This window comes from Chinchilla lanigera, unplaced genomic scaffold (genome assembly GCF_000276665.1).
Source record: "Chinchilla lanigera isolate Chin_1 unplaced genomic scaffold, ChiLan1.0 scaffold00001, whole genome shotgun sequence".
Classification (NCBI taxonomy): domain Eukaryota; kingdom Metazoa; phylum Chordata; class Mammalia; order Rodentia; family Chinchillidae; genus Chinchilla; species Chinchilla lanigera.
Genome location: NW_004955402.1, coordinates 54,289,116 through 54,306,116, shown reverse-complemented (window position 1 = coordinate 54,306,116; position 17,001 = coordinate 54,289,116). Strand labels below are relative to the sequence as shown.

The 17,001-nt window shown below is 36.0% G+C and overlaps 1 pseudogene; it reads left to right on the top strand.

Annotated features, from left to right (window-relative positions):
* The first annotated feature begins 6,428 nt into the window (after positions 1-6,428).
* LOC102012045 lies at positions 6,429-7,009 on the top strand (annotated as a pseudogene).
* Positions 7,010-17,001: the final 9,992 nt, after the last annotated feature.

Sequence of the window (17,001 nt, the reverse complement as noted above, 5' to 3'; positions counted from 1 at the left end):
GAAAGGAAGATAAGCTCCTTAGTTATAAAGGTGCATAACCTGAGACCTAGTTTCCAAAACTGATCCAAAGCCACAGAGCTAATTTATGTCAGAGGGCTATTGTGCATTTCCCAAGCCAACATATTACATTATATATTGTGATAGAAAGAGTTAACTTATTGATGAATTAAAAACTAAAACTTCAAGTGTTGCTATCATTATGATAATTGAAGTTTCATGGTCTAATTAACATTTTATCCAAAATGCCTTGTTCAGTGATAAGTCATTACAGTATTGCATTAAAGCAATTGCATTTTTAAATGAACAAAAATTTTATTCCCAAGGAGAAAGGTCTTAATAATACAGTACAGTTGAGATTTTCCTCCAGAAAACGTAAGGATATAACAAAAAATATCACATACCAGTCAAAGCAATATCAAGATTATCAGAAATACCAAAGTGAAAGAGCAGTTCCTTCTATACAGAAAATTATAATCAAAGTACATTATAATTAAAATATCCTGCCATGTTTAATATCTTGACACCAGCATTTTGAGCTTATTAGTTTCAATATTCACGTCTTTCTATGTTACAATGTTAGTTTGTGTATCAAATTTTCATCGTATCTAACAAAATTTTAATCCATAGGAAAGGAAAGCACAGTGATGAAATATTTTCCAAAATGAGAATTGAATCCCATGTGCCAATATCATAGAGAGATGACATGTAATGTTTATGTAAATTTTGAAAAGGTTGAAATATGACAGATCTTTATTCACAAGAGGCTTTTCCCAAGCTCATTCACTTTAATGTATGAAAGCAAAAGCTCAAAAAGTGAAAATGAAGTAATAAACGAGAAGTGGTGTATTATCACTATGAAAATGAAAATTTATAATGAGAATCCAATATTGCATTGAGTTTAATAAAACCAACAATCACCTTAACAACAATGGCATCACTTGCATGATGAATTAACTATAATATGGTTTAGCTACTATCAGGGACAACGAAAACTTTGAGGAACTATGGTACTTCTCTTCCAAATGTGTTATTGACAATGATAGTAAAAATGTACTGGTTTATCACAGATCCCCACTCTAAAACACATGAAGGACTTTACATATGCATAATTCCATTTGCATAATAAATAGTTAATAAATGTTTCTTAAGCACATGATAATAAAGATGAAGGTAAGTATGATGCTCAGATAAGCAAGATTTCTGTTCATTAAAATAGTGACACCAAATGAAAATATACCATCATTGCACTTGATAGGAATTTTCTCTTATAAAACGAGATAATATCACGTTATGTTAATATGCTGATTGTCAAAATAACCCAAGAGGATTGATCTGATTTTATATATTCTCTAAATAGGAGGCTTAGAGTAAGTGTACCATATTTATTTGCAGAGTTCTGAATAATCCAGTGATAAATACCACTTGTGCTCAATAAAAATTACAAACTATCCTGACAGTGTTCGGGGCTTCTTACTGTGTCCTTTCTTGCTGGACAATATCATCCACTCCCAGCATTCTAATTGAAAACTACACGCAGATTATGCCCACACATTTGCTCCAAGTTCTGTCCCTCAGCTTCTCCCAATTTTCAAGACCCAGTCACATGGGGCTGGATGTATCTGCCTCTTTATCTGCAGACACCTTGCACTGTACATATTTAAAAGAGGGCCCATCACATGTCTCCTAAGCCTGTTTCTCTGCCCTCATGCATTCTCATGGCACACTTGTACTTCCTAATCTCCATTCATCCTGTAAAACTTGCCCTTGACTTTGACTTGATCCTTTTCCCTTGTGTCTCCTACCCCATCAATTAGCAGGTTTGGAAAGCTTTTCCTCCTAAATATGTCTCAAAAGTATCCATTTGTAGCATTCCAGGCACCATTTCACTGGTTGGACCCTCATGATTTTTCATCCGAGTTGCTGAAGTAGCTTCCACACCAACCTCTCTGATCTCCTCCCAGCAGCATCCAAGGGCCCCCCCTTGCTTGCTGCAGTTCTGCGTGGATCTCAACAGCTGGCCCTACAGTGGCTTCTGTCACTAGTCAACTTGTGCTCAGACTTCTGCCTTCAGATCTTCCCAAAAACTTTTTGTGAAACCACAGACCTGCACAAATTCCTGAGTTAAGTGGAAGCAGCATCATTTGAGACTTGAAAGAAGACAAGAGCTCACCATTATGATACAGGCGATCATGAGGAGAAGCCTGAGGCTTTGATACTGGCAACCAGGCCCTCTTTCTGTGCCAAAGACAAGTGTTTTGTGAACTGTAAAATGGAAGTTACTTGCAGAGGTCATGTCCACCCTGTGGGGATGTTCAGTTTATGACACATATCCATTTTATACCCCAACATAAAACTTTCAGAAACATATTTACTATTGGCAACCCTAAAACGGTAATATCCTGTTAAGAACATGTCATAGATAAGGATTTTCTAAAGAAATTTTTGCTACATTTAGTTATCATGTTAACAAATTTATGTAGATTACCTGTCTATTTTTTTTCCACTGAAGCAGGACTGTATTCCAAAACCCATTGTCACGGTAGAAAATAAAGAATATAAACAGAAATGGTGGCACACCCCTTTAGTCCTAGCACTCTGGGAAGCAGAGGATAGAGCCTCACAAATTCAAAAACAGCCTTGGTAATTTAGTGACTCAGAGAGACCTGTCCTCCAAATAAAAAATAAATTTAAAAAAGGGATGTGGATGCAGCTCAGTGTGAAGGCCCTGAGCTCAATCGCCAGTCCAAAGTCAACAACAGCAAGAACAAAAATAGTAGGTTAATTATTAAAATCTTCCCTGTCCACTGTCCTTATTCTACATTCCTTATTCTACATTCCAGACTGTGTACACCAGGAAAGTGGATATTTTTCCGGTGTAATACAAAAACACTGAACCCTTTTTAAAAAAACTCGTTGCTTCATAAACATATACAAGGGTTCCTCAACTTAGGACGGAATTATATTCTGATGAACCCATTTTAAATTGAAAATATCAAAAGTCAAAATGCATTCAATATGCCTGACCTCCAGAACATCATGGCTTAGCTACACAGTGCTATATAGGCTACGAGTTGTTTGTCTTCATGATCTGGTGGCTGACAAGGGTTCTCTGCTATTGCCCAGCATTATGTGAGTATTGAGACAGTGTGCTACCACATACCTCAGTCCTGAAAAAGATTATCGCACAAAGTTGATGTACAATTTCTACGGAATATGGGTTGCATTGGCACCATCATCAAGCTGAGAAATGCCATAATTCGGGCCATCTCTTGTAATTCAGAAGACCATCTGTGTAGCAAACATCCACTGTCCATCCCACCTTCCACTGAACAGATCTCAATGGTTAGCTCTCTGGAAGGGAGAAGGCTTAAAGAACAGGTAAGCACAGGACTGAAATAGTCAAAAATGTGTGTTGTACCTACTGGAAATTTTTAAGTGATTAAATATAAAGTAGTCAAATTGCTTTATATATGCAGCATTTTTCTGTCACTATTTTTAACAACTCTCACTGCCATATTTATAGTGACGTGTGTATCTGCAATTATAAGTTTTTGAACTTCAAGTATTTTTCCAAATCCTAACTTCTTCTCTGACATTTGCCTCTAACTCCTTCCCCTAAGTGAAATACAACTCTGCTCTGATAGCAGGATTTTCTGCTTCTCTCTCAAGGAAAGGTTATTCATATTTTTACACTTCAGAGTCCTTGTGTTCCAGAAGTCTCGGTTAGTCATTCACGCCTTCTTGTTTGATTAGTCCTACTATGGGTTAATCAAAATGATTAATCTTTTACAGAAGCACAAACTTCGCTTTTCTTGGTTCTATGTATATTTTTATTTTCTAGCTCATTAAATTTATCTTCTTTTAATCATTTCCTTCTGCACACTTGCTTTGAACTGAATTTGCTATTCTTTTTCTAACTTCCTGAAATGGATCTGGCAGTCACCAATTTGCAGTTTTTTCTATTCTAATATAATTAAGAATAAAAGTCTCTTCAAGTACAGTGTAAGCCAAATATCACAAGTTTTGATGTGTTATATCTCCATGGTCACTTAGCTCTAAACATTTTCTAATTGTTTAAACATTTCATTTTTCTTGGGTTATTTCAGGATAATCTAATTTTAAAACATGACATTTTCTACGTAGCACATTTTATGTCTAGCTTCCTTCAATTGTGGTCAATAAACATATTATTGAAACTTTTAATTGCTCCAAATCTAATTACTTGCATTATGGTTTTAAACACTGTCAATTGAATAAAATAATCCATGAGTATCTGAAAGGTGTATGTACTCTAATTGCTGGGTGCAGGGTTTTATACATGATAATCATGTTGTTTTTAGTTGAAGTTTTGAGTTCTTCTGTACCCTTACCACAGTCTATAGTGTGTTTTATCAGTTTCTGAGACAAGGGTAGGTTTATAAATTTTCTTGTTATTCTTACTCAGGCTTTGTATGCATGTATGCTCATCCATTCTTATTAGGCCTATTTTAAGTGAAAGTTGTTGGAGCTGGGGTGTTGCTCAGTGGTAGAGCATTTATCTATGATGTCCAGGACCCCAAGTTTGATCCCCAACATTCAAATTTTAAAAATAAATGAAAAAGAATTGTTCAATCTTCTTAGTTACTTGACTCTTTAATTATGATGAAATGTCAACCTTTATGACTAATATTGCTTTATTCCTTAATCTAATATAGTAGGCAAATATATGTTGGACTTGTTTTATTAGGTTTTTCTAGATATACTTTTCCATATTTTCTTTTTTTGTTTGTTTGTTTGTTTTGTTTTTGTTCTTTTCCAGTAACGGGAATCAAACTCACAACCTTGAGCTTGCCAGGCAGGCGCTGTGCCACTGAGCTAAATCCCTAGCCCCAGTTTTCCATATTTTCATTTACAGCCTTTCTGATTCTGATATTGAAACGTATCTGTAGTGAACAGCATATAGTCACATTTTCATTTTTATCCACAGCAACATCTTTCTAATTTTTCTTTATATAAACTATTTTATTGCATAGCTGGTTCATAGTCTATGTTCTTACCATTTGTTTTGTATTTGCTCAAGTTCCTCTGCTGTTTAATAGCTGTAGTATTTGTACCATGTGGCCAGTGCTCTGGGGAAAGGGTAGCACATGGAGAACTGTAAACTGACTCTTACATCCTGTTCTGGAAGCAGCATGTCACTTCTGATTACATGTTATTGGGCAAAGATAGTCATGTGGTTTTGCCTACATTAAAAGGAGACACAAAAAGGAATCTTGATTTTTCCCAGAAGGAGAAATGAACTTGTTATGGCAGGAACCCTAGTAATATCTTACACAATTTGCATAAATTTTTTTAAACGTCTGTGTCACATAGTGCTATGAACAGCATTAAATGTCAAACAAAAAGAGAGTGAAAGAATTTCAAGTATTTAAAAACTAGCTGCTATCCAAAGTATGGAAAGATAAATATTACAAAGAATCAATAAATGGGATCTCATCTTCAGTAAAGAGATCTTACACAACAAATGAAATCACCAACAGAGGGGAAAGACAACCCACAGAATGATAAAAAAAATCCTAGCCAGTTGTCCTTCAGACAAAAGTCTTATATCTAGAACATATAAAGAGTTGGAAAAAAAATCAGACCAAATTCAAAGACCCAATCCAAAAATGGGCATGTGAGATGAATACACAATTCTTATATGAAGAAATACACATAACAAATAAATTCATGAAAAATTTTCAACATCATTGGTCATCTGAGAGAAGCAAATTAAAGGAACATTGAGATTCCATCTCACTCCGGAAAGAATGTTTAGTGTCAAGAAACCAGCCAATAACAAATGCTAGCAGTGCTGTTGGGAAAAAGGAACTCTTCTCCACTGTTGGTGGGAGTGTAAACTGATGAAACCACTGTGAAAACAGTGTGGAGAATCTTTTAAAAAGTAAGATTAGAGATCCCATTTGACCCAGCTATTCCCTTTCTGGGTATCTTTCCAGAAGAATTTAAAACATCATACCACGGGGATATATGTGCACCCATGTTTAGAGCAGCACAATTTGTAACAGATAAATCTTGGAAACAACCCAAATGCCCTCCAACCTAGGCAAGATATGTTTGTTTGTTTTTTTTTTTATGTAATGGTGTACTGCTTAGCCATAAAGAAGGATAAACTGGAGACTTTCATAGGTAAATGGATGCAATTTGAGGCCATACTCATAAGTGAAATAAATCAGACATATGTGTGAACATTGCATTGTCTCACTAGTGTGAGAAACTGAATGAGTAAATAGTATCCAAAATTCACAATAAATATTCTGAATTAGGAAGAAACTAATCAAAGGAAAATATAGGCGAGAAGAACTGCAAGTGCGCAGGCCGAAACGCTGTGGACTCACAACCAAGTATCTGAGGCAGTGAATGATACCTCTTCAAGCCTGAGATAAAAAATGGCCTCCAACAGAACTACATTTCAAAAAATGGGAAATAAACAAAATGGAAAAAGTAAAAAAGTTGAGGAAGCAGAACCTGAAGAATTTGTGGTAAAAAAAAAGTACTGGACCGATGTATGATGAATGGGAAGGTGCAGTATTCTCTAAAGTGGAAGGGATTCACAGATGCTGACAATACATGGGAACCTGAAGAAAATTTAGATTGTCCAGAGTTAATTGAAGCATTTCTTAATTCCCAAAAGGCTGGTAAAGAAAATGATGGTACAAAAAGAAAATCTTTATCTGAAGGTGAATCTGACGATAGGAAATCAAAGAAAAAAAGAGATGCTGCTGACAAACCTGGAGGCTTTGCTAGAGGTCTTGATCCTGAACGAATAACTGGTGCCACAGATAGTAGTGGAGGATTGATATTTCTCACGAAATGGAAAGATTCAGATGAGGCTGACTTGGTGCTGGCAAAAGAGGCAAATACAAAATGTCCTCAGATTGTAATTGCTTTTTATGAAGGGAGACTAACTTGGCATTCTTGTCCAGAAGATGAAGCTCAACAATTACAATTACATCATTTACATATATAGAGATATAGATATATAGCTAAATAGATATAGATAGATAGATATAAAATATGGGTCTTAGTTTTGATTTAACAGTGTGGAAAATAAACGTCATTCTAATGAAAATAAAGTTTAATATGTTGGTTTTGAAAACAGTATCTGGGGGAGTTGCTGGATTTTCTTTGTTTTGCACCTATAGCACTGGTTACTTTGAAGAAATAAAAGTTTTTGTAGCTGCTTTCTTTATCAGAAAAGAGCATGTGATAGCCTGATACATTTCCTCTGCTTTTCTAAATGTTGAGGGAATTGTCCCTAGTCAGACTCAGTTAGAACTCATGTTTTAGCTCACATGCTGAAGGGCCATTCTGAGTTTTTGTTTGTGTGTGTATAAATAAAGTATTTATGTAAATGTTTTTTTATTTTAAAAATAGAAGGAGGAAAACATTAACAGAGAGACAACCTTTTACAAAATAGCAAAAGAACAGTACAGACAATACAGAGTTACAAACAAAGTGGTAGGAAATTAATAATGCTTGTTGTATTACATATTGATATCTTCAAAGTGGTTTCTCATGAACACAGAGACATGCAGTATTGATCAGTCAAGGACTCACTGACCATTTCTTTCAGCAAAGAAATAAAAGACAGTAGAACAACTACGTTAACTATCCCGTACATACATACATACAAAATTTCTCCTTCTTTCCCTTCTCTTTTCCTACCTCCCAGTTGTCCCTTACCCTTGAGTGTTTTCTTATCATTTTACAATGCCTATCATACCTCCAAGTTTAAATTAACTCTTTCAGGTTTCACACTAGTGAAACAATGCTGTGCTTGCACATGCAGGTCTGATTTATTTCACTTATGAGTATGATCTCTAGTTGTGACCATTTACCTATAAAGACCTCTAGTTTATCTTTCTTTCTAGCTGAGTAATATTCCAGTATATAAAAGTACCACAATTTTCTTATCCAATCCTCAGTGGATGGACATTTGGGTTGCTTCCACAATTTAGCAATTACAAATTGTGCTTCTATGAACATAGGTGCACATATATCACTGTGATACGATGCTTTTAGATCTTCTGGGAAAATACCCAGCAGGGGAATAGCTGGGTTGAATGGGACCTCTAGACCTAGGTTTTTAAACATTCACCAAGACAACAACTGTGGGTGATAAGCTCATGTTTGAGATGTCATCATTCTGAGCAACCAAAGAAATAAATCACTTCAAGTTAAATAGAAAGTTTTCCTGAAGCAGTAACCTTTCAAGATAAATAGATAATTCTGTGGTTAATTTGGATATTTTCAAAGCAGCCCTACCAGAATCCATATCTGTGTCTTTAGTAACAAAAACGCAGCAGTTTACTTGCAGAATTCTTGATAAGAATGCTTAACTCTACCAACTACTTCTCCACCCAAATAAGGTAGCAAGTCAAAACCTAGTTTATTTGAATTAGCAAAGGAAGATTGTTAAGGGAACATTAAAGATTCTTCATGACCCATTACTTTACAACAAGTTGCAAGCTGTATTCAAAAGTCAGGATTCTTGGACGTCTTAAGACTTGGCTCATGGAAAACTACTGAGTGGCTATAGATGTTCACACTTCAGGACCTGCTAGAATAAGTCAGTGAACAAGTTTGTAATCTAAATTATTGACCTGCATGTTTTTCTTGACTCCAACTTGTTCCTTACATGTAGGCTCAATCTTTTCAGTACTTAGGTTATTGTTTTCAGCAAAAGCCAAGAAATCAACTTTGTAGTAGTCACAATGTTATCCTAATGTATATATTTTTTTACTTTACTGTACATAATGATGAGCAGTGGTCAATAAATAGTTTTATATTCCTTTAACAAAAAGAAAAGATAGGGGCTGGGGATTTAGCTCAGTGGCAAAAGCGCCTGCCTGGCAAGCGCGTGAGTTCGGTTCCCGGTACCGGAGAAAAACCAAAAAAAAAAAAAAAAAACAAAAAGAAAAGATAAATTGTGATGGGGGAAAAGGGACAGGGAGACAGGGAAAAAGAAAAAAATATATTTATACACAAGATAGTTATACAGCTAGTTTCTCTTATTTCATTGAAAAGGAAGTTTTGTGCTAATACTGTTTGGACAAGCTATCATACCTATATCTTGTACTCTGAATAACTACTATGAAGACAACAATATGCAATGTAGTAATTATTATAACTCTCCTACTAACCTGTCTTCAAATTGTTTTAGTTTTACTTTTTTCTCCTTAAAATAAAAAATACAATTGCATCAGCCACGGGCTCATGAAAAGCCCCTTCCTATCAAGGTCATTTGTGTAACCAGGAAGATTCACCGATAGAAAGTCAAAAGGGGTCCCCTGGTGGCCCCACACACACACACACGCATAGATCTCAGGGGATGATCCTCCTTGGCTTTGGCGCTAACCAGTGCCATGTGGACAAATCAGCTAGACTAGGTAGAGGTCATGGGCGTTTGAAGAACGCGTGCTCTCTGCTACTTCTCTTGGGGTAAGCCCCACCCCAAAACACACATGCTAAATTCTGTACCACATCTGGACTACATATGGCCTACTAGTCTCATTGTTATCATGGCAATCTACATTCTGACAGTTACTCAAATTAACTTTTTAAAATTTTTATGAGCTCTTTCCTATCATTTTCCATATCATTGTCTTCTTTGCATCCTGATTACAGTATCTTCTTAAATCTCTGTAGTTATATAAATTATTGTGGATTTTTTCTTGCATTTGTTTGTCTTCCCATAGCTCTTTTCAGTTCTCTACTATATTTTTGTCTCCTTAGCATCAACTTCATTGTTCATTTGTCTCCATTCCTCTCTCTATGCTCTTGATTCCCCTCAGATGGCTGAGAGCCAGACTGGATTTCCTCCACTGATTGGTAAGGAAGTTTCTTTCCACTTGAGCTCTTTTTCCTGAGAGACTCTGTTAGATGCTCTGGCTGGCTGTCAAGTGTCAGATTTGACACACGTTTTGAGAATATGGAGGTCGGCAGCAGCATAGTTCCACACACGACTTAACCCACACACAAACTCACAACCTGACTGCTGATCCGTGCATGCCCCAAAGGCATCATCATACAAAAGGACCACACTAAGGGGCAAGCAGTGCTGCAACCGCATCATTCTGCAACCAAAGCTGCCGTACTGGAGGATGCTGTTCTGGGATTGTCTTTCCTCACAAATGTGCTGCACTTTGCACCTGCACAGCAGGACACATCCAGGGAGAGAGCCCTCTCTAATTCAACCAAGACTTGGTATAGACTAGCAGTGGATGTGCAGGCTTGCTGCACCGTTAGTAGAATAGCTAACAAGGATGAGAATTAAACTCTCACATTCCAAATATAAATAAAAGATAAAATGATCTTCCCTGATCAAATTATATAAGTTTATACAGGTACCACTTTTCTCTATTTTACATTGGAATACTTTTTTCTTTCTTGTATAAAATGAGACCTTAGAATTGTAAATATGCTTTTGCAAACCCTGAGCAATTGTAGCAATTCTTTTTTTAGATCTCCTTGATGTATCACTGTGAAAATTGAAATCTACCTTTCAGCCCTTTCTTCAAGAAATATGAAAAAGGAAAGGCTTTTAGAGTGATTAATTATCAATCTTAAATTTTCTTTTAAATAATGAAAGAAATAGCACACATTTTGAAAGTTTCAAAGGAAAATCTAAAGGTAAATAGAAAGTTTAATTAGTTAGTATATTTTCCTCTTCTTAACAAATCTTGAAAACCTGCTTGCTGAACATACATTAATAATTTATCAGATATGAATGTGTTCTCTTAGCAATGGAATATTCACAAACTATTCTTTCCATAACTCCAGAAGTATTAACTTGCCACTGGTAAGGCAAAGAGAGATTGCTCTGCAACGTGCAGGAGGCTCCTCATCTCACCTTTGAAACCCCACAGATGTTGGCAGGAGGCTGTGAGGTAAAGATGATACTTGGTAAAGGTGACACCTTTTTAAGTGTTTCCTAACCCTGGGCTGAGGATTTTATAGTTCTCAAAAACCAGGGTTTAGGTTGACAAGGAAGATTAATTGGCATTTTGCAAACTAAGAAATTGGGGCATTTATTGTAATATTCCCTATTATTCATTTGTTCAGGTGATTTAATCAAATGCAATTCTACCAAAATTGACTCTTTTCAGCAAAGTAATGCAGTTCTTCTGTGACATAGTTTCAGATTTAAAAAAAAAAAATAGTAACCAATAAACATGAAAGGATTAAATTCAATCGGTTCTCATAAAAACTTGAAGAGGAACAAACACAGATGTCAGTAATACTCTGGTAATGTGCTAGATCAGGCCACAAACACACACATAACACACACATGTGGAGATCTTTGTCAGCATTACCTTTGCTAATGCCAAAGATATGAATGTTTAGCCAACCACCTGATTGAACTATGTTCTGCGGTTTGAAAGATGTGTCTTCGGTTTATAGTAGTAGAGTAATATGTCCAGGCATTGAAGAATATAAAGGGATTATCTGCAAGAATGCAGGTGAATGGCTTAGAAATAACCAATTTGACAGAGAGAGAAGAGGAACAAGGCAGTTGCTGGGCAAAAATTGAAAAATTTTAGAAAAATGTAATATCAATATGGAAAAAAGGCACAAGTAATTTTTAAAACAGTCACTTTGTAAAACCTCTAAATAACTAAATAGTAAGAAAAGTACTATTTCCTCTTGTAAAAAATATAGATCTCTATTTCTGTGCATAATTTTATTTCCTATAGGTAAGCAACTGATGCATGGAAGTGGGCTTGCTTTCCTGTTCATACACAGCCCTTTGGAAATGTCAGAGAGCAACACTAAAAGGAAGTCCTCATTATTTTGCCCCAATGTAAAAGTCTTACACTATGTTTAATATGTTTTGAAATTTCAGAGAAAAATTAGCACTGTTTTTCAATCATTTAAATAGTAATAATAATAGAAGGTTAAAATTTATTTGGACATTGGAAGACATAGGATGATTACTTGTACCCACATGCTATCCAGTGGTATACTGATCTGCTGGGATTCCTACCTCAGAAGATATGTAAGATATAGCACAATTCTACAACTTGACACCTTGAAACTTGTGTGCGTGTGTGTGTATATATATATATATATATATATATATAGAGAGAGAGAGAGAGAGAGAGAGAGAAAACCCAAATAATGCCCCCTCTTTTCAGATACACAAGTTTAATTTCATTTACCATGTGACATAGCACATTCATGATTCTAGGTTTAATGGCGTGGAGATGCTTAAGAAGCCATTCTGCTTACCACAAAAAACAAGGTATGAGTCATACAAAGGATAACTAGGATAAGTGATAGAAAAAATGTGCAGCACTTTTGTAGGTTTGGAATAATAGCATACCACACAATGGGTTACTTAAACAGCAAAAAACCATTTTCTCACATCTCTGAAAGCTAGAAGTCTGAAATTATGGTGCTAGGGTCAGTTCTGAGAGCTGGGAGGAAAAAATGCATTCCAGGCTTCTCCCCTTGGGTCGTAGATCCCCTCTTCCTGTAAACTTTGCCTTCTCCCTACATGGTTGCCTATGCTCAAATGCCCCTCTCTTGCAAGCGTACCACTTACACTGGCTGACAAACCCACCACACTCTGATGCAATCCCATTTTAACCACCTATTACATTTATTTTATCCCATTTTCCCTGCCATCACATTCTGAGGTATAGAAAGGGGGTTAAGACATGAGTACAGGAATTTTTAGGAGAACATTATATAACCTATAACAAACCCATAAGTGATCATTCATATGTTAAAAATTTGGCACCAACTATGGTTCTTTTTAGGTCTCTATTCTCAAACACTTCAAGTCCTGAAAACAATCCTAAATAAAGAGTATAGATGTATAAAGATAATACAGGTAAATATATAGAAAGAATGTAAAGGATATGAAAATACATATATAGAGATACATATATTTGTATATGTTCCTGGTGTTTATGTAACAATCTATGGGAGCCTCTTTTCTACTAATTGAGGAATTTTTTTTGTAAACACTTAAAAGTTAAATTTCACACTAATTTTCCTTGGATGCTAGAATCTGACTTCCAATGTTTCCAAAAGACATATCTATTTTCTTAATGCTAAGAAAGTTTACCATGATATGTATGTCTGGAAATTAAAAACTCTTTGCACAAAAATAAAATAAAAGGGGCTGGGGATATAGCTCAGTGGCACAATGCCTGCTGGCAAGCACAAGGGCTTCGTTCGATTCCTGGCACCATAATAAATAAATAAAACACAATTCACTGCACATCCTTGCTTGGCTTAGGAGCTGCTGGGTTTCTGCAGTTTCATGGACATCACTCTGCTGAGCTGGGGTTTGCCAGAGGCTGGGGTGTCCTGTGAGCACAAGTCCAGTGACCTCCTACTGGAGCAGGAAGTCACTGAGACACTGATGATTCCCAGGCAGTCACAGCTCCTTCATCTTCATGACCAGCTCCACATTTCCAAGGTTGTTTTATTGTCTATGGAAAAAGGGTAAGAATAAATTTCTGTATATCCGAAATATGGGACAGCCTTGCTCCTGTGATTTGTGGCAGGGCACCAAAATTATGTGAGATATTCTGAAAAGGAAGAACAAGGCTACCACAAATTTAAGATAAATATTTGCACAATGGCAATCAGACCTCAGTACCCACAACATGGGACTAAAACTAACAATCAATGGCTTTTTGTGATACTGTTCATTTATTCAACAAACCTCTATCAAACACTGAAGTCTACAAATCCCCACAACAGGAGGAGTTGGAACGCAAGGGAGTGCACACCTGATCTTTATATGGCGTGATTTAGCCCCAGGAGACAGAAGGAAAATCAGGCAGAGGAATCCTCTCTTCTCTGCAACTCCATTTTAAATTAAAGGACAGATTCAGAAAAACAATAATCCTTTTTTGTCAACAGCCTTCCTCTTTCTATACTCCTACTGAACAAAACGTTCAAGGGCAAAATTTGTTGCTGAGATAATAAGAACGAAGGACGCTGCAGCAGGTGCTAAATGAACGGAAGCATGACAGTGTTACCTATGGCTTCCAATTTTCCAGGGAGGGTTTTTCTGCCTAGTTAGGCAAGAAAGTAAAGGCAAAGGATGGAAGGACATGCTTTGCCAAATTTAAAACTGTCTCAGAATATATTTCTTCAGATTTTCAAAAGAGTTCAAACCTCTTAGTTTTTAAAGGATTTTTTTTTCTACTGAGAAATTGGAACATTTTATAGAAAATAGATTCCAGAAAAAGAGAAAGAGAGAAATGTAGATACATGTTCTCATGATGTATATTTTATATACTGGTAAAATAGACACAATACATTAATCTTGTCTTGAGACATAGAAATGTTCATACCTATGAAATAGCATGAGCTGTATTCATGTTATTTACAATGCATAACGTTCAAGTCAGGGTCAGCATATCTACCCCAAAATTGATCTTTTCCTTGTAGTGAAACATTCAAAATTCTTTCTTCTAGGCTTTTACTGTTACCTGCTATCACTATACTGTGTAATGTAACAGCAGAATTTATTTGCCTTATTTAAACACAGCTTAGTACCTATTACTGTTGTCCTAACAGATTACCATTACTTTAAAGGCTTGAGACAACAGTTTGTTTCATCTGTTTCTGTGAAGCAGAAGTTGAGCTATAGTGCGGCTAAATGTGGTTTTCTACTTAGAGACCCACAAGTTCAATATGAGGTGTGGGCAGGACTTCATTTCTTCCTGGAGGCTGTTCCCCCTCCAGACCCGCATGAGTGTTTATAGAATTCAGTTTCTAGTAACTATGGGGCTGAATTCCTCTTTTCCTTGCTGGTTGCTGGCCTGGAGTCACGTATAACTCCTTAGGACCCCTGCATTTCTCCTCATGTTGCCTTCCCATCAGCAGACCAGCAGTAGTGGGTGAATCCTTCCAGCACTCCTACCATCTCTTCTGTATTTCTTCTACATTTTGTTCTGATACATCTGTCTTCTGCCTCTGTATAAGGTTTTCTGCTTTTAAGAATCTATGGGAATTTATGTGCCCATTCCAATAATGCAAAGTTATTTCCCTATTTTAAGGTCCATCAACTTAATACCATCTACAAAATCCTATTTTAAAATAATGCAACATATATATACACTCTGGACATTAGAATGTGGGAATTTTTGGAAGGCCATTCCACCTACCACAAACACAGTTACTAGAGCAAAGTGGTAAGGGATAGATTTTTCAAGCTTGAAAAATTAAATGTAAAAATATTTTCATACAATATATTTCAGATGCATAAGTTTTAAGTATCCCAAGTTAGGAGAATAAATCCATAGGTAAAGCCAACAATATTACTTTCATATCAAATATCCACTCACTGAACTAAAAAAAAGTTAGTCATTACCTGTCTTCATATCACTTATTTCACACCATTGAATGATAGAGAATGTGTCATTCACTTTATTTTTGAAGCAGACAGTGGTTGAGTGGCCTGTCAACTATCACTTTTCAATGGTCTCCATGTCTTGGCTCTGTGACAGATTACTTCATATTGATTAATGTGAAAGTGGACTTATGACATTTTTCTTAGTAATCTAACATAGAAAATATTAAAGGCAGTGAATTGATAGCTTCTATTAATTAAAAATTATCCATGGGAAAACAACAGATAATAGCAATGCTAAGACTAAATCTAAAGTTGAGTATTTAGTAAAGTAGAAAAAAGAGATTCTTTGTCTTGCTTCTTGTTTTTGCACTTTCAGGATTGGCCTGTCATGCTACTGTAGAAGATTTTATTTCCAGACCTTTGAAACTCCAGGAATGATGTCACCAAGCAATATGTGACAATATGCCACACTATTAGTGTGTGTAGATTGGTAGTAAATTACCAGCTCCCCATGGGTTACAAATATATGTGTTTCTGAGTGTTGCTTGGGACCATAAAATGTGGTTATATATTTGCATATTGTCAAGAAATTCATTAACCTTTTCTGTTTTTAAACAGAACTGTGTGAAGCATTCCAACATATTAGAAACCATAGGAAAAATATAAATTGGACCACTTGAATATTTAGGTTCCTAGTTTCTTGTCATATTGAAAAATAAGTATCACCACAGGATTTCCAATATCCACCTCGCTCCACTTGATGCAGAAGGCATTTTGATCCATAATTAAATTTGTGCTCTTTCTTGCTAACAGAATTGAAATATCCTACAGTGTTTTGTAAGAAGTTTTGACATTATCTCTCCATTTAGAACCATGTTGTGACGGCTCACAATTTTCCTTTTAAAAGGGCATGAAAAACACATCACACACTAATTGAGGTGCTGCCTAATCAGGCAAGATCAGATCTCTTTTGGCCCAACTCTAGCTTCTGGTAAATCTCGCTGCATTAAAAGGAGCTAAGTTAAATTACTTTCAAAAATAATACAATGAGGAAATATATTTTGTTCTACTATAAATATCTGTAATTATAAGAACTGTTCTTTCCTCACCTCGTCACCCTCTTTCATGCCTTTCCTCTTCTTTCTTCTCCTCCTTCTTTCCACTAACAAAATAATCTTAGCTCTCAGGTCTGTAAGACCTACCATTTGTCCAATTATAATGTATTAACATTTCCAAACAAGGACATGTTTCAGCCTAAAGATGAAATGCCCAATAAGTTCTACTACGTGTCAAACAGAACCCAGTGTCAAAGCTGTTCTACTGCAGAGACAAAGCAGAAACCTGACTGTAGGTGTTTGAAGCCTAATTCCAAAGATGACCTCATTCCTGCCTACTTTGATGAATTTGCACCAATTTCATTCTTTCAACATTTCCATAGACACTTTATGTGAGGCTCCTACATGCCAAACACTGCTGTAATAACTTGAGGGAGAATGGGAGCAAATCAGACTCAGTCCTTGTCCACGTGAAGCACCCAATTAATTACTAAGTAAGAAAGACAGTCATTAAATAAAGACACTGGAAACTGAGAGGAAGTTAGTATATGTGTTGTATGGAAAACAGCATATAATTGGGGG